At 40.2% G+C, this 23623-nt stretch overlaps 1 protein-coding gene across 1 annotated transcript in view; it reads right to left on the reverse strand.

The window, feature by feature from the left end:
- F13A1 (coagulation factor XIII A chain) overlaps positions 1-20069 on the reverse strand; it is a 102357-nt gene extending 82288 nt beyond the window's left edge. Inside the window, exons 1-2 of the mRNA XM_083826173.1 lie at positions 19851-20069; positions 21-179 (exon numbers count right to left, since the gene is read on the reverse strand). The gene's annotated coding sequence lies outside the window, so the exon portion shown is untranslated. The remainder of the gene's footprint in view (positions 1-20; positions 180-19850) is intronic.
- Between the last annotated feature and the right edge of the window lie 3554 nt (positions 20070-23623).

Below are 23623 nucleotides of genomic sequence, written 5' to 3' on the forward strand. Positions count from 1 at the left end.
TATTCTCCACTATTTCTTACCTTCTATGCTGCTCCTTTTCCTTCTTTTTTTTTTTTTTTTTATTTCCATTCTTTCACCACTTTCATGAAGATCAAAAGTCATTTTATTGTTCTGTTTGATGGATGAAATCCCTCTAGACTCATCTCTGCAATGGTACACAGATCTGCAGGCATATTTTTCTGGAAAAAGTTAAAAAACATTTGAGTATCATTCAGTATATTATAATATTTTGTCTGTTCATTTTTAATTGCCTCTGGAGTGAGGCTTTATGTTTTTCATTTCAAAACAAAGGGGTCTTTTATGCCTGAAATGTAAATTAGCAGTGGGCAAAGCATTCCAAAAAGAGAAAAGAGGGGCTGAACATTTCACCTCACAACAGGAAAGAATTAACCCATGCTGAGTTGTGGAGAACATATGCCCCCAGCTGAGGCCCTCTCTATCTTTTGTCTCCCTCCTGTGAATTGACGCAGACCTAAGTCTACCCACCCCACACAAAACTCCCATTCAAGTGCTCTGGCCCCAGAAGATGAGAAACATCCAACAATTTGGAGACCAGCACAGAAGCTTTAAAACTCTCATGCTCAAACCAAGTCTTCCCATTTACTTCTTTTCCAAAATCATCTGACAGGGTTTCAGTGGCAGTTGTCTACAGATGCTGTATTCCGAGTTGGGCTGTACGACATGGCAAGCCACACAAGCAAGCAACTGAAGGCATTTAACCTCCCGTGTTTGTCCATAGAAAGGCATATGGCAGGGCAGCAGGATGGTGGGGTGAGGAGAGACAAGATGGAGCTTGACAGCACTTAGCCTGAGAGGAATTACCAGAATTTTGGCAAAGACAGAATGAGTTGAAGGGGATGCTTAGAAAAGGCAGTTTGTAGTCTGTCAGCCAGCCCTGGGAGAGGGAGCAGAAGTTAAAGGAAGGAGGTTCCCTGGCTGCGGAGGAGAAAGAGAGCACTGGGTTATCAAAAGCACGTGGACATCAGGGAACCATCTGGATCTCTTTCTGCTGTTTTCAGCTAATTGCCAAATATTTAGTGGAACACTGCTCCCCATGGGTGCAAATGTTTGCTCATCCTTACAGTGGAAACAGTAACACACAACTAGAAGTATATTTTATAATACTGTATTGTTTACAAATGCGCTGACTAGGAAGGATGAAACTTTGTCCTGTTTTAAGTGATTTTGGTATGTATTTTAGTTATATAAAATTAACCACGGTAAACTTGAGTGCATCTGACTGCCAGATACAATAAATTCCTCCACTGTCCTCAAATCCTTGATGCTGTCTCTAAACCAAACCAAACCAAAAAATAATCCTCTGAATCTGAATTTCAGTTCTCTCATTTAAAATCCTCTGGCTGCATTTGCCTCTGACTCCTTAGATTAAAAGAAAGGTCTGGTCTTCCACCATTGCCTGTATGCATCCAAAAGACACTACATCGCTGAAGACTACAGCATTTCTCCCACTGTGTATGACCAGCAGCAAAATCTGACCAGGTGACCTCAGGAAGAGTTTTCTTAGTGGCACGTCTGTGCTGTATCTTTCTGTGGGAATCCACAAATCTCTCTACACACTTTTGGTACAGCACTTCCATAACACTGTCCCAGGCAGATGCATGTCATAATGCTGTGCTGAGACTACCTACTATAGACAAGGTGACAGAGACAGGAAAGAGGTAGCAGACAATAACAATTTCCTTTTTCTGATCCTCTGACAGAGGTGCAGCCAGTACTGGACTTTCCTTACTCAAGGAGGGGACCTGCAACTAGTATACTGCTCACCTCCCAGAAAGGTGTCCTTCGGAGGAGAGAATGGTGGGAGTCCACCCATCACCAGCTTCCCTGCCACACTCCTGCCGGTACAGTGTTTTAAATTGTAAAGTCTTATTCTTAATGTGCTTTGTAAGCAGTCCCCCCTGCAAAGGCTCAATGTTTTCTACAAGCATCATTTCACCAAGTTTTTTTTCCACATATTACACGTTCCTTTAAGGAATCCCTCTGATGGGATGTATCAATACTGCTGCACTAATAAACAATCATCATAGTTTTTCATAAGATCCTTAATCTTGCCAGAACATTGTATGGTTTATGCTAAACCAATGACTTCTTCGTTCATCTCTTGGGTACCACACCATTCTCCAGTTTTAAAATACTCCATGGTTTGTTTGGGTAGGGTTTTTATGCAAACTTGCCCTTTCCTATTAACTCTGTTCCAGCCTGAGGAGCTACATTTTTCCTGACATAGCACTGGTTGCACTACAAAAAGATCCTGCATATCCCACCCTAAAAGCTGCAGTATTTCAATGCAGTGTGAAACCATTGTTGTGTAAGTAACCCCCTCCCTCTGAGGACCTACTACTATATATTTTAGCTGTACACCAGTTGAAAAAATAAGACACTACAGGGGAAGTGTCATCACTGTGGACTGGATCTATAATACTGAAAGAACCAACAATTGGACTGGTGATGTGAGGTACCTACAGACCCAGATGCTTGCTTCTCATGAGATGGAGTACTTTCTCTGAGTGCTGAAAACTGAACTCAGTTATAGAAGAGCTCCTAGTTTTACTCAGGCCTGACCACATACACACTTTCATTAAACAAGAAGTTACTGGATTTGTCAAAGTTTTAAAGGAAACCAAATTCAGGAAGCTGGAGCAGATAACCTAGTGGTGAGTTTCACAGCCTAACAACTGATGAGGAATCTGCTCTACACTGTAAAAACAAGAGCAGTCAGGTCTGGTCAGACTACAGATGGTTATCCTATTGGCCTACAGTAGAAACTGCCATTGGGGGATCTCCGTTACAACCCTCTACAAAACAAAAAGAAAGATTTAATCAAGCGCATTTGTACTGAGATGCTATGTATTTCAGTAGGGAACAAACTACAGTATGGTTCAGCTGCAAATAAAAGCTAACTGCTCTTAACAGCATTCTGCAAAGCTGCTAAGGACCTGTACATGGACAGCAGGATCAATAGAAGGTAAACTTGCATTTCATAGATGGAATCAGAGCCACTTCATACTGACAAAATAATAAAACAGCAAAAGAACAATGAGACACTCTGGCACATGTGTACATTCTCTAAAACCACACATAATGAAGGCTTTAGCAATGCAGAACTCTATCTTCCAGCTCAAAGTTTTATTGGCCATTATCTCACTGGATTTAGAGCAACAGCTCTGAATGCAGTAAAAGATATTCATTTTTCACAATGTTTCCCTACATAACTGACAAATTTATTATTGTTATAAAAAAGGACACAATTTTGAAATCCTCAGAGCCCCTAGAGTCCCTGACTTGTAATGATGCCAAATATGCTTTTCTTTTCATTAGCATTCAGGGATCACTATACCCAAATCACCCTCATCTACTTTTTCCACTCACATAGATGCATCTGACGTTGGATCACCATCCATCTCAGTTCTGGTCTGAAGGAGTAGCTTTGGACCAGAGCAATCAGAGATACTGGGAAGCTCTTTCCAATTAGGATGGAAACCACTAGATATCCAAACACAGCCTTCCAATGGGCTATTTTAATATTGTATGAACTCTGAAAATCCTGTGGCTACTCCACCTCACTGGTTGAGAATTACGGATACCTCTCTCTGTTTGTAGCATAACAAGGTAGATATATTCAGAAATAATAACAACAATAATAATAATAAATAATTAAAGGACACACAAGTGTTAGCTAACCTTTGGGATGTGTGTATTCTTCAACAGACTTTGCACATCCTCCACTTCCAAGATAATAAAGTGAATCAAATGGCAGCCCAGCATGTTCCAGGTGGCAGGTTCCAGGTTTGGCATTGCCTACATCGGTTGTCTGTGCTTTCTCAGCAGTAAATGGAGACAGACAGCTCCAGAGAGCCCTTCATTCCACCATGTTCAGGGATGCTGGGGAGGTGGGAATGCATCACCTTTTAGAGAGCAGGAGACCAGACTACAAGTTCTAAGATGAGATGCCAAACGTTCAGATGACTACAGTTTGACAGAGTCACCCTTACAGCATGGGTAATAAAGAAAAACAGACTTGGACTGATCTTCAGTCTTCTGGAAGCCCGGATGTTCTCTTCTTTCCGCTATCACTTTCAAAATGAGGGGTGGCAGATGTTTTTTTCTGGTGTCAGCAGAAGGTTGTGAGGACTATAAGGGCATATTCAGCACTGGTCTCTGGGGCTGACATCAGTTCTGTGCAGCATCATGCTCAGTGCAAGGTTATCATTTGGGTCAACAGCCCCAGATATTTTTTTTCAAACTTCTTTTCAGACTCTGCATCAAGGTTAAGCCTAGTTCTCCAGTATCCACATCAGTGTCCATTTAAGTCAAAGAAAACAAAGGAAACAGTTCCTTTGAAACTACTAATGATTGAAGCCTTGTAATTCTTTTCCTGTTTGCCATTATTTCTGTCCCCATGAGTCTCAGAGCTTGCTGCTTTATCTTCTAAGCCTTAGAAGCCCTATTTTCCTCAAGGACACCTTGGATTTATGAACATTTCTTCCTTTATTCACTATGCCCTTCCACTTTTTTTTTTTTTTTTTTTTAAGATTCAGGAAGTCATTACAGCACCAGTTGATTCTCTCTCCCTGTCAAGTGAACCTTGGGTTTGGAAAGCCAGTGTTTTCTGTATGCAGGGAATGCTTTCTTGATCATTTTCTAAGTAATATGGTATGTCTACTATAAGAAAGAAATCTCTACGCTTACAAAAACATAACATTAATAAAAAGAGATAAATCTAGACTGATCCTCAGTTTCCCCACCCCACTCTTCAAAACCATATATTTATATATATAATCTTCATCCAATGAAAAGATTGTCTCTTTCATAAGACAACAAATTCACCTTTTCTCAAGCCTGGTTCTTCTTAATTCTTCCTTATATTCTTTCCCCCACCCCCCTCACCCCCTTCCCTTGATTCTTCTCTCTATGCCCATTATCATTAGCAGTCCTATTTTTAACAAACATGTAAATGAGAGCCTTGAAGACTTTACTGATGCACACATCTTTAGTCTCATTTTTCCTTTGTGTTCTTCCTTCTGAGTTCAACCTAAGCAACATACAGTTAATTCAGGGACTCAATACCTTTATTGGCAGTGAGTCCTACTTACAGACACAAAAGAATTACAGCTGCTCTCATTACTTCACAAGTTTAAATAAAAGGATATTCCTTCAATTTAGGATATATCTGGATAACAAATTTAAAAGTCATTTCAGGTCTTTTAATTTCCCTTGCCAATTTTTGCAGCTTTTCAGGCAGACATTGTCCAAAACACTGTTCAAAATATTTTTCCCTGCTGTTGTGACAAACCCCATACAAATCAATAAATACCTAGCCAGCTGAGCAAACATGAAAAACAGTCAGTATGACAGACCACCAAAATATGTTGTCAGACTATCCATGCCGGCAGGGACAAAGTAAGTACTGAAATAATGAACCAATGCTAGGCTGACTTACCATACATGGTTGTTAGATAAATCATGCTTTCACTCAAAGTGAGCAAAAGGAAGGCCACCTTGTGCACCTCACTGATGTGCTGTGGAAGGCAACAGTAAAGCAAAGGGCAGAACCTGGCCATATGCATAAGAACCATAGGACCAAGAACCTCTGAAAATTTTAACTGAGTATCAGTTTATGATTTCTGATTTTGTTGCACATCAGAAGTGCAATCCATTAGGAAAGGTATCCAAAACAAAAATTTTTAAGCTGCCCCCCCCCCCCCCCCCCAGTTTATATGCACATTCCAGATACGTAACTGGAAGAACTGTGCTAAGGAGGCTTTTCAGAGTATCATCTCTGTTTTACTGTGATGATTTCTGCAACATACTGTGTATCTTACCTTCTCCACAGATCTTAGGAGCAAGACGGCAATACACACACAAAAACAACAACAACAACAACAACAAAAGGAAAGCTAAAACAGTTCTTCATTTCAGAATCTTCTGCTGAGAAACAAAAGCTGTACATGATGTTGTAATGCTGGTAATCTCTCCTTTTCAGCAGTATTACATTTCCATTCCTAGCTCGTGCTCTGGATATTCATGGATTCTTCAGAGACTTAGCAGGTTTCAGACTGAGTAGAAATCAAGTATTTAATGGTGCAGGATAAGTGCATGTAATTACACAGCTCTGCGTTTTAGTATTTCAGTATTATTAACACCTATAGAATACAAATATTTATGTATCACCATGTAGAATGACTCATTTTATCTAGAATTAAAATGCATTCAAGTCCAGGGCAAAACAACACTGCTGTTTAACTACGCATAATCCTAGGTCGAGAAGCCATGAAGGATATCACATTCAATTAATACTTCTTACAGTCTGAAAAAGAAGGATGGAATTTTGTCACTTAGCTGGGGGGAGCACCATTATTCTAATTAAAAAAAAAAAAAAGGCCAGGAAATTTCCTCATTACAAATATAGCAAATTAAAAGATGAATTTTCCATCATGCAATAAATTCCAGGTTACCAATACTTAGATTTTGAATCAAGGAAAAATAAAACAAAAACAAACAAAAACTTTGAAACCACTTTCAAAGTCAAAACTTACAAATATTTCATGAAACAAAGTCCCCTGTAAATATTTCATGTGAATGATTTTCAGAAAGCCTAACTGGACTGTTTGGATAAAATTATTATCTTTTTGACTTCCACAAAATTGAATGGAATATAATAAATAGATCTGGAATGAAAATGTCAATGGAGCCGATACCTGATTCTGTGAAACATTTCAGTTTGTCAACTGACCGCTAAACAAAGTTTTCCACCAGAAAGATATACAAGCAGGCATCAGAAAAAAGAGATTTCCTGTAAGACACATGTTTGTGCCCTTCAAAAATTTCCTACTCTCGTTCCCCACCTGTGCCTCCTCCTGAGTTTTCTTTGAGGGGATGAGATGGTGCAGGAAGGTCTCAGCTTTCCGGACAAGCTAGCATCAAGCCCACGTCCACATGGCTTACGAGAGCTGAGACTCACAGGCCAAAAAGGCTGTCCAGCAAATAACGGCCAGACACCTTGTCTTGCTCTCTCCTGGAGTTCTCATTCCAAGTCACAACATCAATATTAAGTCAAAAGTTGTGAGAGACAAATTCCGTCCTGTTTCAAAGACCTGTAGACAGAAAAGTTGTGGAAGAAAATGCTAACACTGAAGAAGCAACAGCCTATTTGAAATTAAATTTTAGAAGGAGAGAGTGAAGCATATTGATCTGAGCTTTTCCAGACTAAAATATTAACTGTAAGACCCCTCCTTCACAACAATAACAAACATCATATTGATTTAAAAAAATAAAATAAAATAAGTAATGTCTCAAAACAATAAAGAAAATAGTATTTGCCCCAAACATGTTTTCCTAAAATATTTTGCAACAGAAAAAAAGGGCTTTACTTCCTTTTCTTGAGAAAACATTTGTAAATCAAATAAGAATAAGGCCAGCAACAGTCCCTTGCAGATTTGCAGGAAACTTCCAGTTATACATTACGTGACCTGTGCTACCATGTGAAGGTGTTGTCCATTGGGTTAGCTGTGATCACAACACAATAAATTGTAGGGATTCTTAATAACTGAGTCCCTCTTGCAGCTTCCTCTGTCCTCTATCTAGTCATCCATCTCTCTGCGATTTATAGGATAACACATCCCAATCCTACAGGTAACTCCAAATACCAGCAGTTTATAAATCAGCCTACCTGGTAACACTCCTCTCTTTCCTGCCCTAAATGAGCTGTCTACCCTCCAAACCAAGTCTCAGGACATTGTCATGGTTTTATCTTCTCCCATTCTGCCAAAACCAAAATAGGAGCTCTGTGACAAAGGATATGGGGAATTACTGTTTTTTCCAGGGAACAGAAAGGACTTAGTTGAAGCCCCAGAAAGTTCCAAGACTTTGCATTCAGTGTCTTGAGGTTATTTAACTTTTTCTGTGATTTTATGTTCACCTTTTAAGTAAAAATAACCTGAGCTCTAACTAAAGCATCTGTCTTTATAAATAGATAAAAGCAGTTGCACTATATATTTCACAAATACGTCTAAAATATTTCTTGATTATTTCCACTGAGGTATGTTCTAGGAAGATTACAAGTATGATTAGCAAAGCTGCAGCCCAAGTAATATGTATAAACCTATACCAACCACAGCACCATGCAGTTCCTGAGTGACTGTGAGCGTGTTTTTTTGCACATACATGTGCAGGACAAAAGTACTGCAAGCATCAAAATTATTTCAATACAGATCACATGTCAACATGCTAGTGACTAACACACAGTGGCCATAACTCAGCTTCTCCTTCAGAGTCCTCCGAAGAAATGCCCATGTGATGGTGCTCAGTGTGTCTCAGGAGTGCAGGGTACTCTCAACTGAGCACCCAAAGAGAGCAGACACCTTCCTACAAAAATTTCAGTTGCCTACAGCTCTTTAACCAGACCAAATCTTTTGGTTTACATTTTTACTGAACCCTCACTTATACATGTTCTCAAAGACATTTCTGTGGGAGTTTTTTCCTAAACAAAAGCTGAATAAGAATCTGGCTTAGCCTAATTTGCAATTAAAAGAGCCATGAAACTACAACAGGAGAAACTGCTTTTGGAAGGATTGGCAAGGAGCACTGATGCTGTTGCCAAGGTAAGAAAGATCATTCAAATATACTTGATGAAAATCAAATGTAACTCTAGCTGTTTGCATTTCAGTGTGATATGGTCCATTACTCTCAGAGGAGAAAAGTCCCTGTGAATTAATCCATGTGACTAACATCTCGAGGGTGGGACTTAGGACAAATACGTCTCATAAGCCACACACTTTCTCATTCCCCACACTGGAAACATAAATTACATTCTATTTAAAAGATGTTTTAAAAAATAAACATGAACCTGCCTCTAACTCTTAACGTTAGACAGAACTTGTTCTAGAGTGCTAGGTAAGAAAAATGTTATGGTAAGAGGAAGATTTCCTCACTGCTGAATTATTTAGGAGTTCTCCCTCTTCCCTGGGGTTCTTTGAGACACATCACAACTCTAGCACTTCAGGGTGCATGCAGAGCTCTGATTCTGATTTTGAGTATGGAAGGAGTTGAGTCACTTTATTCAGAGCAAATGTCTGTGTCTCCAACAGAGGACCAATAGCAACAGTATCAAAAGAATAACTTCATTTAGATCATCAGTTAAGGGATTAATTTTATCCTCTGAGCTGTATGGCTACTCCTGGAGTAAAACTTTGGCTGGTGCTTTCTCTTAAAGCCATGAGGAAATCCATGGTTACCTGATAAGACCGTACAAAGTGCTGGGTGCCATCAAATATGATGGAAGGAAATGGCAAGTGGGACTGTTGCTCAGATGAAATTTTCTAAGTGGAAATTCCATTAAAATTGTTCTGCTTTCTGCTTGTTTCTACTGCAAGGCTTCTTGCTCAAGGGATCAACAAATTCAGTGAGCAGACCCAGTCCAAACCTGGTTAGCCACAGCAATAACCATTATGAATCAGCTGAAATTTTCAGCGGAAATTTCTATCACATTTCCAAGATCTGTGGAAGAAGCCACAGACGTATTTATTATATTCAGATTTGCATTCAAATGATCCAGTTCACCTTGTGGATGTTCTGTCTATGTCTCCACAACTGGACTGGAGGTCATACTGATCACCTTCATTGAAGCCAGGTAGCCAGCCTGCCAGAATCAGAAATGAGAACAGGCTTCAATGATGACACAACACAACTGAATCTTGACCTCAGGGCAACAATTTTTTCTGGTACAGCTAGAGATTTGTGAAAGGAGCAATTACACAAGAGTTCTCAGAAGTCAGAGAGTTAGGAGAGTTCTCAGAAGTCAGGTTAAAGGAAAAACACAGAGGCATCTTCCAGAAGTACATCAACCCTGTACCCTTGCAGGGATGCCAAACAAGAACTTTGACATCAGTTAATATCCTCTCTTGTGTAGCTGGGCTGACTTTTTAATTTCTTAACCACCCACTGAGGGCTTTGCCCTGTAGGATTTGGGGGAAGGAGATTACAGGCATGTGTGAGTATGATGAAAGGGGGGGGAAAGATGGAGGGGATCATTTCCAAGAAAGTGTGAGATGCATTTGTTGTTTTACTTTTTTTTTTTTTTAACTTACAAGAAATGTCCTTTTCAACAATTACAGTTCTCTTTCCTTATTTTTGCTATATCAGTGGAGTACTGAAATATCACCACTTTGGCACTGAAATTCTCTTTGGAATGGAAAGGTGGTAGTGAATGTACTACCTGTGATTTCAGTTCATCCGTCTGAGTACTGGTTATTCCAAGCTCCATTGCCCATGTAGTTTTGAATATTTCTGCTTCATGCATCCCCTCCCAGTATGATTTTTTAAGTGTCTGCAAAGTAATCACCTTCAGCTGTGGCTCAGAAATGTCAAGAAAGTTGTATATAAAGCACAGGAAACTTCCTCAGGTTTTGGGGTGTCTAGATGGCAACTAAGAATAATAAAATCCGAAGTCACTTGCTGGTTTTGGAGACCAGACTCATGATTTTATCAATGTCTGTCATGGCAGTAATGGGCTGAAGAGTCCAAATCTGTTTATGTACTGCTTGGACAGAAACTGTTTCATACCCTTGAACAGCTTGGTTTCTCTCTCCATACATTTCCTATTCCTCCCAAAACACCATTCTTGTGAGCTCTACAAGCTGATACACAAATACTTCTCTCACTATTTCCATGAATTTTCTGGGGTAGTTTCTTGAGTCCTACATCAAGAGCACTAAGCAAATCAGAACAGCTACTGTTCAGGCAAGGACATATTTGAAGACTGTATCCCTTCAATTACACAATTTGAGAGCAGGCAGAGAAACAGTATCATACCATATAGATCTGCCATATGTAATATGATAGATTAACTGACCTGAGCTACTCTTTTTCTCAGTGTCTAATCAAACTCTGGCTCTGCTCATTTCAACGGTCTTTTGAGCTGCAACTATCTCAAAGGATGTCACGCTGGCACCAAAGTCCTCTCCAGTTTGTGCCTGAAGTCTGGGTCTCCACTTCCCATCGTAATCTAAGAAGAGCCTTTGAATCACTTTCTCCTCTGGAGGGTTGCAGGCACATGTGAATTTCCAACTGCAAGACGATCTGAACAGAGAAATTTCAAAAGACACACTGAAATAATAAAGTGGTGATTTACACGTAGTCTACAGTAGGAAAAGCTGGAGTATTTCTTTAGCACACTATTGAAACATCTCTTTTACTTTAGGATGAACATGTAATTTTTAATACCATCTTATGAGTCCATGTGTATGTGATAAATTCCTTCCTGATCTTCAGGGCTGAGGCCACCTGCTCACCCCTCCTCTACAAGCAACAGAATTTTCCCAGATGCTATTCATCTGTGAAAGGCCCTTTTTCTGTCTCTGACATATAGTCTGACATATATGTCTGACTGACATATAGTCCTAAACCACCCCATGCTGTTTGTATAAAAATTCATCCTGAAAAAGTGCACTGGAGAACTGGGTACAGAGTTTTAATTTAACAAGCCTCTTTTAGGATACTCCATTAACATACATCTAACATTAAGGATATCTTGCTAAAACGTAACAGTAAATACATATACAATGAGCAAAACCACTGTTTTGTTTGTTTGTTTGTTTGTTTTTAAAAAGGAACTGTTTGGTATTCACTAATCTAGATACTTTCATAGCTCTTTCTTAAAACCTGAGTAATTTTTGTTTTTCCAAGAAATTTGAACAAACACATTTGAAATAATGGAGTTTCCCACAGAACCAACATTTCATTTCCTAAGAAACCAGGTCTTAAAGTTTTGGATATCTATTTTGCTTTTTTTTTTTTTTTTAATAAGATCAGGTAATATTTAGATGAGATATTGGATAGTAGCTAACTTGTACCAAAATATATAGTTAATATAACAATAGTTGAGGAACTGAAAATGATTATGAAGCCTACTGAAGGTAACTGAATTTTATACATTAATCTCCAGGAAAAGTAATAGTATAAACCCAAAGATACCACAACCCTAACTTTATCCCTTCAGCTATTCAATTTTCAGGAAATACTGTCAAATTGCTGCTACTGAATTCTACAGAATTTGCAAAAGCAAGCTTTTGCAAAGACCTCTAGACAATAAAAATATTTCCTTGCATGTTTTCATTAGCAAAAGTGGAATTGATAAAATTTCTGCCTATCCCTATCTTAATAAAAATCCTTTCAAATGGACATCATTCTGCCAAATGGGGGGTGGGGGGTGGGGGGAAGGGGAATGTTGAGAAAAAATGATTTATGCTTATTTTTCTATTTCTCATTTTCATATATATGTATATATACACATGTGTACGTATAAAGAGGAGTGAGCAGGAAAAAAGGAAGGGAAAACAGGGATAGTATTTAATAGTTTTCAAATTCAAAATGAAGTTTTTAAAGAGAGACAATTTTTTAGACTGATCCTCAATGTAAATATGTGAAGATATCTAGAAAGCAAAACATTTTAAAGTAAGCTTTTTTCTTTTCTTTTAATCTATACTCCAACATGCTGCATGAAATAGCATGAAATATTTTCAATTCACCCTGTCAAATGCTTTTTCAAATTCTCTGTAATTCTGCCCATGTAGACCATCACTAGAAATAGCTCCTTAATATAAGGTAGGCCAACAAAAGTTCTGCCCTGTAACAGCACGTGTATTAAAGCACAAGTGCGTGGCACAACCTCAACTGGTACAAACACAGAGGCATGAGGGAGTGCGTGGCACAACCTCAACTGGTACAAACACAGAGGCATGAGGGGCCTCTAACACGTGGCACAAAATTAGAGCCAAGGGTTTGTATTGACATGAAGGAAAGCAGTGACATATGTGAAGACGTATATGAAGCAGTGACTATATGAATAAGGATGTTCTAGGAAAAAGACCTAGAACCTGCTTACAATAAGAGCATGAGTCAAGGGAACAAATAGAGTCACCAAGAACGCTAGCTTCCAGACGCCAGATAGCACACAGTGTAGAGGGTAAAAGGAGGGAGGCATGGACATAAGGAGACTTAATTCCTGCGCTAGCACCAGCCTCACATAATGTGGCTGAGGTTAAGCTTTTAACTGTTCCTGGAAGTACAGTGGCTTGTGAAAAAAGACCGACATTTTTGTAATTGCACAGTGTTAGTAAAGTTTTGGGAAGTCTGCTGTGGTTAGTGTCACATTGTCACCAGCTGGAACAGAAATCTGAATTGCGCAGTGGTACCTTTGCTCTTGTGAGGCATAACAACATCAGTAATACATTTATCAAGTAAGTAATGGAGAGCTGCACAAGGAGATTTTGACAAATAGTGCTTAAAAATTAATGTTTAAGACACAAATGTTTCCTCAGAATTCCAGAAAACCTAAGCCAGTTTGTTCACCCCCACCTTATTTTCTTTCGGCTTTTAGAGCCAAACAACTTCTCTGCCTGTGTGAGATTTTTATAAAAGGACTTATCAGTCAGAAGAGGTGGTAGAGGGTTGTTTTTTTCTTCTTTCAGCAACCCATGACACTCATTTTTCTCCAGCTGTGGAACACTGTAATATTAAGCAACGCAACCTCACTCATTGTGACAGTTGCATTTTTTGTTTAATCTTTGAAGTCTGTTATTTCCTTCACTAAAAGGCCAAGAGATGCAATTTCCTTAAAGACAACAGTTTCCATTAGCAATAGCATTTGGTCAGCCAGGGACCTAGCACTACAAGGCCGGCCTTAACAAGCACAATTTGTATGAACAATCTGGAGGCTCTCACTAACAGGTTATAACAATAAATTTACCCAGTGACTGTGTATTTACAAGAGCTATAAGAAAGAGAACTCAGATTTGACCTGTTAGACATACATATCTTCCTCACGTGAACGTCAAGTGTGATTGTTATTATCGTTGTAGTCATCACTGTTCAAAAAGAAAAGTTTGAAGAAGTACTTCAATGGTCAGCGTTAGGACTTCAGGATATTACATTACTAACACACTAACAATTGGCCTGAGGCTGCTTTCTAACCTACATATACCACTCTGGAAAAACCATAAATGCTCTTGACTACACTTATGTAAGAAGAGGAAATTGAACAGGATATGCTCGGATATTTCAAATATACTTATTGCTGTTTATCAATTTTATATTTCTAAATTTGTCTCCTCAGAGAAAATGTCTCTATCTTAAGTCTGCTCCTCTCAAAATGATTTATAACCTTCATCTACAATAATGCCAAGATCTTTAAAAGATCTGAGACTTGAATTAGAAACCAGACATGATTGAATCATGGCTATTCCATAGGGCAATGCTGCATCGTACTGTTTGAAGATACATTCAAGCCTTCTATGACTTGCACTACTTACAGATATGTTGCCGTGGTAGAACAAGAGAATCAGAAGCACGGTAATTTTTACTTGTCTTCAGAGGTGAGGTAATGCTGGGATCACAAAGGTCTGCTATGGAATAAGTACAGGGTATCGCCTCTAACTTGTTCCAAAAGCATTCTGATCCACCCTTGCATTTCTAATCCCCTAGAACTGTTACTTGCATTCCAGTTATGTCCGGTGCGCTCTACAAGCTATTCGTAGCAGAGATCAACAAAAAGTTGCACAGAACAGCAACTTGTTATCTGAATGTACAAAATTGGTCATTAAAAAACAAAAACCAAACCAAACCAAACCAAACCAACAAAAAAAACAATATTTCATGGGAAAATGCCAATTCTGACAAAATTGTCATCCATGTTTCTCACTTGAGATTTCTTGACTTCCAGAGCAGCAGCAATTTGCTGATTTTTAGATGTCACCCAGAACATGAGAGAACAGCAGAATAGAAACTTTACCATAGCTCTCCTTCACAAGCACTTTAGTGTCACATGCCTTTCAATATTTTGTCCAGCAATAACATATCTAAACATTCAATCAGTTCTAAGTAAAGATATGACTCAAAGATTGCCAACACAGTGAGTTTGTTGGAAAGGAGTCATAGAGTCATTCAGGCTGGAAAAAACCTCTAAGATCATCTAGTCCAAACTTTAAGCTAGTACTGAAGTCCACCACTAAACCACGGTACCAAGTTCTAAATCTACACATTCCTTGAAGACCTCTAGGGATGGTGACTCAACCACTTTCCTGGGCAGCCTATTCCAATGCTACACAACCCTTTCAGTAAAGAAATTTCTCCTAATTCCCAACCTAAACCTCCCCTGACACAATTTGAGGTCATTTCTCCTCATCACTTGGTGCTTGGGAGGAGAGTCCAATCCCCACCTCAGTACAGCCTCCTTTAAGGTAATTGAGGTAATTGTAGAACACAACAAGGTCTCTGAGCCTCCTTTTCTCCAAGCTAAACAACCCCAGTTCCCTCAGCCGCTCCTCATAAGACTTGTTTTCTAGACCCTTCACCAGCTTTGTTGCACTTCTTTGGACACACTCCAGCACCTCAATGTCTTTCTTGTGGTGAGGGGCCCAAAATTGAACACAGTATTCGAGGTGTGGCCTCAGCAGAGCTGAGTACAGGGGCCCAATCACTTCCCTGGTCCTGCTGGCCACACTATTTCTGATACAAGCCAGTATGCTGTTGGCCTTCTTAGCCACCCAAGCACACTGCTAACTCATTTTCAGCCAGCTATCGACCAATATCCCCAGGTCCCTTTCCCATAGGCAGATTTCCAGCCACGCTTCCCTCAGCCTGTAGCATTACATGGGGTTGTTGTGCCCCAAGTGCAGGACCCAGCACTTGGCCTTGTTGAACTTCATACAGTTGACCTCGGCCCATTGGTCCAGCCTATCCAGATCCCTCTGCAGAGCCTTCCCACCCTCGAGCAGATCAACACTCGTGCCTAACTTGGTGTCATCTACAAACTTACTGAGTCTGCACTCAATCCCATGTCCAGATCATTGGTAAAGATATTGAGGAGATCTGGCCCTGGGGGACACCACTAGTGACCGGCCTCCAGCTGGATTTAACTCCATTCACCATGACCCATTGGGCCTGTCCACACAACCAGTTTTTAACCCAACAAAGCATACATCCATCCAGGCCTTGAGCAGCCAGCTTCTTCAGGAGAATGTTGTGGGAAATGATGTCAAAAGCCTTACTGAAGTCTAGGTAGACCACATCCATTGCCTTTCCCTTATCGACTGAGTGTGTCACCTTGTCATAGAAGGAGGTAAGGTTCATCAAGCAGGATCTGCCTTTGATACACCCATGCTGACTGAGCCTAATCACCTGGTTGTCCTGTAAGTGCTGTGTGATGGCACTCAAGATAACCTGCTCCACGAGCTTCACCAGCACCGAGGTCAGATTAACAGGCCTGTAGTTTCCTGGATCCTCCTTCTGTCCCTTCTTGTAGACGGGCATCACATTTGCAAGCTACCAGTTGACTGGGACCTCCCCTGATAGCCAGGACTACTGAAAAGTGCTGGAAAGTGGCTTGGTGAGCACTTCCACCAGCTCCCTCAGTACCCTCAAGTTGATCCCATCTGGCCCCCTAGACTTGCGTACATCTGAGTAGCAGGTCACTAACCATTTCCTCACGGATTATGAGGGCTTCATTCTGCTCCCTGTCCCTATCTACCAGCTCAGGGGGCTGAGTACCCAGAGAACAACTGGTCTCACTGCTAAAGACTGAGGCAAAAAAGGCATTAAGTACCTTAGCCCTTTCTTCATCTCTGGTCTCTCTGTTTCCCTCCACATCCAACAAAGGATGATTCTCCTTAGTCCTCCTTTTCTTGTTTATTTATTTATAAAAAAACATGTATTATTGTCTTTAACAGCAATAGCCAGACTGAGCTCAAGTTGGGCTTTGACCCTTCTAATTTTGTCCCTGCACAGCCTCACAACATCTTTATTGTCCTCCTGAATGACTCGCCCCTTCTTTCAAAGGTCATAAAACCTCTTTTTCCATGAGTTCAGCCAGGCCAGTCTGTACTGTACTTCTGTACTGGCTCATCTTTCAGCATGTGGGGATGGCCTGTTCCTGTGCCTTTAGGATTTCTTTCTCGAAGAGTGTCCAGACTTTCTGGACTTCTTTGCCCTTCAGGACTGCCTCCTAAGGGACTCCACCAATTAATCTCCTTAACAGGCCAAAGTCTGACCTCTGGAAGTCCAGGGTGGCAGTCAATCCCCCTCCTTACTTTTCCAAGAATTGCAAACTACTCTACTAATTTGAGATCACTGTGCCCAAGATGGCCTCCAACCTTCACATTACCCATAAGTCCTTCTCTATTTACAAGCAAAATGTCCATTGGGACACTGTCCCTAGCTGGCTTGCTCACCAGCTGTGTCACGAAGTCATCTTTCACACACTCTAGAAACCTTCTAGAATACAGCAAAGACCTTGGCACAGGCCTCAGGTTTCAAGAAAGTTTCAGATCAAGGAAATTTATATCATTGATTTCTGGTAAGTAGATGCCTTGAGAATGAGACCTGGCTTTGTGATTGGTTTGACCTCAAGCAGATTTGGATCCAAAAGAAGGAGATCCTATTATCCTGTAGGAAAGAAATTCCTCTTTTCATAATCTCTTCTATTTAAGCTTCATTTTAGTAGACTCCTCTTAAGTCTTTAAGTCATTGGCTGACTTTAGCATGACATGTGAAGGACCAATGTAGAAAAACTGATGTGTGGTCAGAATCTAGTGGACCCCAGGGACCTTATAAAATTCCCAAATGAATCACCTTTTTACAGTGCTGATCCATTCTGCTCACTTCTGTCTTCTGTAACTCTCTTCTCCATGATTTACTTGCTTTAAAAACTTGATGCACTTCCACCCAGCATTTTTCTTTTCACTCTTCCATAACATATTCATCTCAGCTAATAGTGCCAAAACAGACACCAACACAGAGGTGGCAATGTGGAGCCATGAAACTGAGTCAAAACAGCAGGTTCTAAGATCATCCTTCTCCAGCAAAGAGGGTTGGTAAGAAATTCCCCAAAAAATTAAGGCATTCCCCTGCACTTCACCCACTTGTTGAAGGTATTATGAAAAGAGTTTATAATTCAGCCCTGAAGATATCAATGCCACTTACTAGGAATCATCACATTATTACAGTGCAAAGTGTCCTCCATTACGATGGCTATAAAATAGTTTGCCTTTACTATATTTCAACATTATGCCATTTTTGTTAAGTAGGCTGGATAACCAAAATCTGATTTTAAAAAGGACTTGATACTTGCCTTATTAGAGAGAGTTAGAAGACAGCCTGTGTTTCATAAAGGGAAACCTCTCTTCATATATCTATCATATCAACATAAACTTCACAGCAAAGGCTACAGATTCACAGTAAGGCCCCAAACCCATGTTTGTTTAGAAAGAGAGTACGTTCTTCTTAAAAATTCACCTTTTATCTGTTTCTCAAAGAAATAAAGTGTTTCTGAGTGACTGCAATAGCCTCACTGCCAAAAAAAGTCCAGCACAGCAGATTAAAAGAAAAGCTCTCCAGAGGCAGCAGTGTGTTGTACCACCCAGGGAGATCTTGGGTATGCATCAAATGAGACCAACCTTCAGTGTGTGGGTGTGCTGAGGCTTTAAAGAGATTTCCAGTCAAGGAGAAATAAGAGTCTCCATTTCAAGCTACGTGCAACATTCCACATGTGTTAAGCAAGATAAAATCCCCAATTTTAGGGAGCTGGCCCAGGAAGCAGCTAAGGTTATTCAGACAGGTAAAAACTTCTCTCCATGCTGCATTTAAAACACAATTAACTGGGAGACTGAACTGCCACCCTGCTCCCTGTCCCTGATACAAGCAGCACAGCAGAGAGTCTACAAGGTGGAAGAAAAAAAAAAAAAAGGTAATGCAGGAAACCAGCCACTGCCCATCACAGCGTAGCTGGAAAAGCAATGCTGGAAGTCATTTATTTATTTGGCCTCACTAATTAATTAGACACAGGTGTAAAACCTGGCCTACCTTCTGGCATAAACTCAGAGCCGTGCCTGGGCTCCTTCTCAGCTTCCTCCACTACCTCCCAGAGAGCCCCCGCATCCACCCGCTGTGCAGCACTTGGCTGTGGTTCCTCTGCATGGATAAATGAATGCACAAGCTGAGAAGGGACACATACATATGAAAATCCCCAGACCTGGCTTACTGCCCCATGGCTATATGATGCTCCGCCAGCTGAGACACCACGCTGCAGCAAGGCTGAGAAAATTGCCCTATGTGTATCCTCCCAGACCTCGGGGAAACTCAGTCCAGCCCTGCGGGGGTGGGGGAGAAATGGCAAAGCACCAGCTCTTTTTTTCTTTTTTTTTTTTTTCTTTTTTACTCTTGAAGCTGGGGGTGTTTTATAGCACTACATCGCAGTAAATAAAAACAGGAACACTACTGACATCAGATATGACAGCCATGAAGATGCTTGACAAATCCTTTTTTCCCTTATCACAGCACCATGTAAAAGATAAGAAGGGTAAGTGCTTAAAAGCCCTCACTGACATACAAGGATGTGACAACTGTCTCCCATCTATCTAAGCTACCAAATTTTTGATTTGTAAAACCAAACCAAAGACCTTCTGAGGGCAATATAAAGGCTACCTAATTCAGTAAGATGAGCCAAATGGGACAGATGTTTCAGAGTTGCACAGAGCTGTACGTATGTGACTTCAAAACACAGTCAAGGTGGCAGAAACCTTGGCTCTTTTCCTATAAGTACAGATATAATCTTCTAAACAATGTCTCCTAGTTCTCATTCATGATCAACCTATGCACCTGATCCTAAATATCAATGAGAAAATACTTATGGACAAAACTATTTGTTATCTTAAGACTATTTGTTACCTATTAACATGCTTAAGACATATCACAGGTCTGGATAAAGTCAGACTTTTTGCAGTAACCTTACTTTGACTTCATTTTATCACACGGACTTTGCCCATCAGCCCTTCTCTTACCTGGGCAAGTACATGCAGCTTATAGGTTTCTCTTTTCCTCAGAGTCAGAGGTTTCAGGCAGTAGCTGATTTCTTGTCAGGAAGATATCATTTTTCTTTGGCAACATTCAGATGGTGATCAGACTGGTAACAATGCTGACTGAATTCGTCATTCAGGCCTCCTCCTTGTCCCCATAGGTTTGGCAGGATCTTGGAAATACATGAGTACCAATAGGGAAGGTCCTGACGTCTATTGCTGCTCTGCAAGAAAATACACTATGCTCCATCATCTGCTCCATTTCTCTGAGGTTTTGTTTTGGTTTGGCTTGGTTTTTTTCCCAAAACCCAGAACTCTGGTGCCTCTATTTCCACATCCACTGAGGTTCCTCCCCATCCACCTCAGAAATGAATCCCAGAAAAAGTCTGGATTTGGTGTTTCTGCAGACTGAACATGGGGCAGCACCCAAGAAAGTTGCCTCCTGCACTTGCATGCTGCTCTAGCCTATGCCTGCAGTAACCAGGTGACTGAAGTCAAACAACACTACAATTTTGCAGCTTTTGCAAGAATGTGCAGAAAAAACACTCACGGAGGAAGACACTGCATTAAAAAAGCATATAAAAATGTATTTTTACCTAATAACAATAAAATAAAATCCTCTGCACTAAGCCACCTGGATGAACTGTCAATTATTTCATTTTAACAACTGGAAAAAAAAAAGATAAAGAAAAAGAAAGCTATTAAAAAACTTGGTCTAAGTAGTTGTTAGGAGATATAGAACATGTCACAAAATAAAAGAAAAAAAACAATTAAAAATTACATTTGCTGCCTTGCATCTTCATTTTATACTTACTTGGAAACTTCCAAAAATTTAGATTGTAATATGAGTTTAAGCACCACTTAATGACTTGGCTCCAGCTGAACGTATTCTCATTATGTAAATGTATCTTAATTTGTCCTGATTAAGTAACAGTCATTGCAATTCATTATTGCTAAGTGAAACACAATTCCTAGAACAGTCCCCAGTAAAACAGGCATTCCAGATGAACATACTGTTCTCCCCTTACTTTGAAGCCAGGATGTCTGGGCATTGGCCTCCTTTAATGTCATCAAAGTGTTTAATCTGCTACTATGATTAATTAGAAAAAGCACTAAACTGCCAATGATAACATCTCACGCCCAAAACAAGGGCCCCAGATGAAGGAAAAGAAACTTCTCAAAACTTCTGACATGGCACTGAATAAAGGGCATTAGAGAAGATATTTTCAAGACTGAGAGGGATTTAATCCTCATAAATCCCATTAAAAAACAGCATGTAGATCCCTAGAAAGACTTTGAAAATTTTAGCCCAGACTGTACGTTTCATAGCTCTCATGGAGGATAAGCCACAGGCCACGAAGGACAGCTCACCTGCATGGACAGACACTCCTGCCAGCCCTCTGTCCTGTAGGAGCTGCACTGCAGATTCCACAGTGCCATTATTTGGCACAATATTACTCAAAATGCAAGCTAAATACAGGTAATACATCATGGGATGAAGGCCCGGTATTAAACTGTCCAAGGAAGGAAACACCTCCCTCTGTGTTTCCAGAATATCATGTAATTTACAGTCACTGCTGTGAGCTCTCTGGAAGAATATTAATGTCTCCCCTTCTCAGCCGGAAGTATTAAAGAGTCATTATTAACATCTGAAAGTATAGTCTACAGGCTGAAAAGGGAGCTCTCTGCAAAGACACAGAGACATTATTTCCTGGCCAGGAGCTGAGTGTAATACTTTTTCTTACGCTTTTACTGAAATGGGTTTCTATGCCAGATTTAGCCTCATCCTAGTGCCTTATTCACAACTCTGAATCAAGCACATGAATTCCCCTATTCATATTTAGAAGGGAATAAAGATGATCAGAAACGATTTCAGAAAAAGTATTCTGTATATTTTTTTAAAAAAGATATTTCTATACAAAATCTAAATTTCAAGGGCACAGATTTTTACCCACTATGAAATGGGAACTTTTAAGGTGATAGAAAAGAAAACATAAATGTATTAAGGAGGAAGTAAGGCTCATGAAAATTTTGAACAGACATTTCTACAACAATATAAACCGACCGTACTAATTTGAAGCATGGGGACTGTACCAGTCCTTGTACAGAGATGTTTCACATTAGCATGTTAATTCTTGTCTTCTTTCAGCAATGGACCAAAATGAGTCAAAAAATGCTGGTCTCACATGGAAAGATACTAAGAATCAGAGAAATCAGACCACAAACTGATTTAACATGAAAATAGGTATTTCTAGGAAGAGCTGGAAGTATAGAAGTGAGCCTGGAGTCTTGCTTGATGGAAACAACCTGAAAAACACTTCTGAGGAAGTCACTGATGGAAGTAGAAGGCTGTTCAGAGAACAGCTAAGTGCATGCATGACCAAAGACAGTTTGTACAGTATGATTCAAGATGTCTTACACAAGCTGTAATGGTCAATACAGCCTTGCATGAAGATAGTGGAATTTTCCAGAACTGCAAGAAGCTAAGGTTAAGAACAAAAGACATGTTCTGGGCAGCCAGGAGCTTCACTGGTAGAATTAGTCACTCCTGAGTGCTTGACAGCAGCTTTGCAATAGACACACGGGCTATGACATTAACTGGGAAATGCAGAAGGACTCACGTACACACTGCTGCAAACTCAAACTTCTCACTGCCCATGCTCCATGTTGGCTGGATATGAAACACTGGGGAACTTGCATAGTTCTCAGTATGACAAAAGAAACTGAGGCTGCCAGCCCTTATTTATGTGGATGTACCCTCAGACATTGCTTTGTTCACCATTTTACTCAAGACAAGGCAAGGCAAGGCAAGGTAAGGCAAGGCAAGGAAAGGCAAGGGAAGGGCATTAGAGAAATGGTGAATACTACGGTCATTTGTCCTTTAACTAAAAGTATGGTCATAAATCATTCAGCACTCTGAGATACTTGGCTCCTGATTCTTATGTATGTCAAAACCAACTGTAGCATTCTTGCAAGGCAAAGGGCCTTGTAATTTGACGATGACACATCAAATTAATAGAAATGGGTCTATGTACAAATAAGAATCGAGTCTACAGGTTGTTATGGTCAGTCTTGGTTCCTGATCAGAGGTGAGAAAACAAATTCACAATAGATGATTGTAGCTATTCTGGTCATGTACTTGGCAGCTTGGGCAGAGGATAGAGCTGTCCTAGAAGCACATACCAATACAGAACATGAGATAAGCATTGTGAGTCTAACACACATGGGCAAAACTGTGAGCAACAGCACTGGTTCTGCATATCTGCAGGGGACGTGGTTCCAGGTTTCTACACAGTCTGCAGTCTTGTTGGAACTATTGTAGCTCATTTCTCTGTTGCAATTGCTTTTGCTTCAACCAGGCTACAAAACCACTTGGAATCCTTGAAAAAATCTGGAGTCCTCAAATTCTGGGCACTAAAACCAACACAACTGAAAAACCTGAATGTAGGGCTACATTACCCAACGGGTACATCCAAGCATTAATCTAAAGAACTCACAACCCAGCTACATTTTTTTCCTCCTCTCTGAACTAAATGACAGAACAGAAATCCCCAGTGACCTTCAGAAAGCACATCTACTTGAATGACTAAATCAAGATGCCCACCACTTGTAGTGGCTGATGGCAGGTGAAGCACATACTGAGCAAGAAATGAGAGTGTTAAAGATTTTTGGCCTCAAGTTGGCAGTATTTGTTGTTACTGTTTTGAGGAATCCTTTGTTGTTCCTACATGGCATAAGGTACCACTCATCAAATATGT

The sequence above is a fragment of the Anser anser genome (genome assembly GCF_964211835.1).
Source record: "Anser anser genome assembly, chromosome: 2".
Taxonomy (NCBI): Eukaryota; Metazoa; Chordata; class Aves; order Anseriformes; family Anatidae; genus Anser; species Anser anser.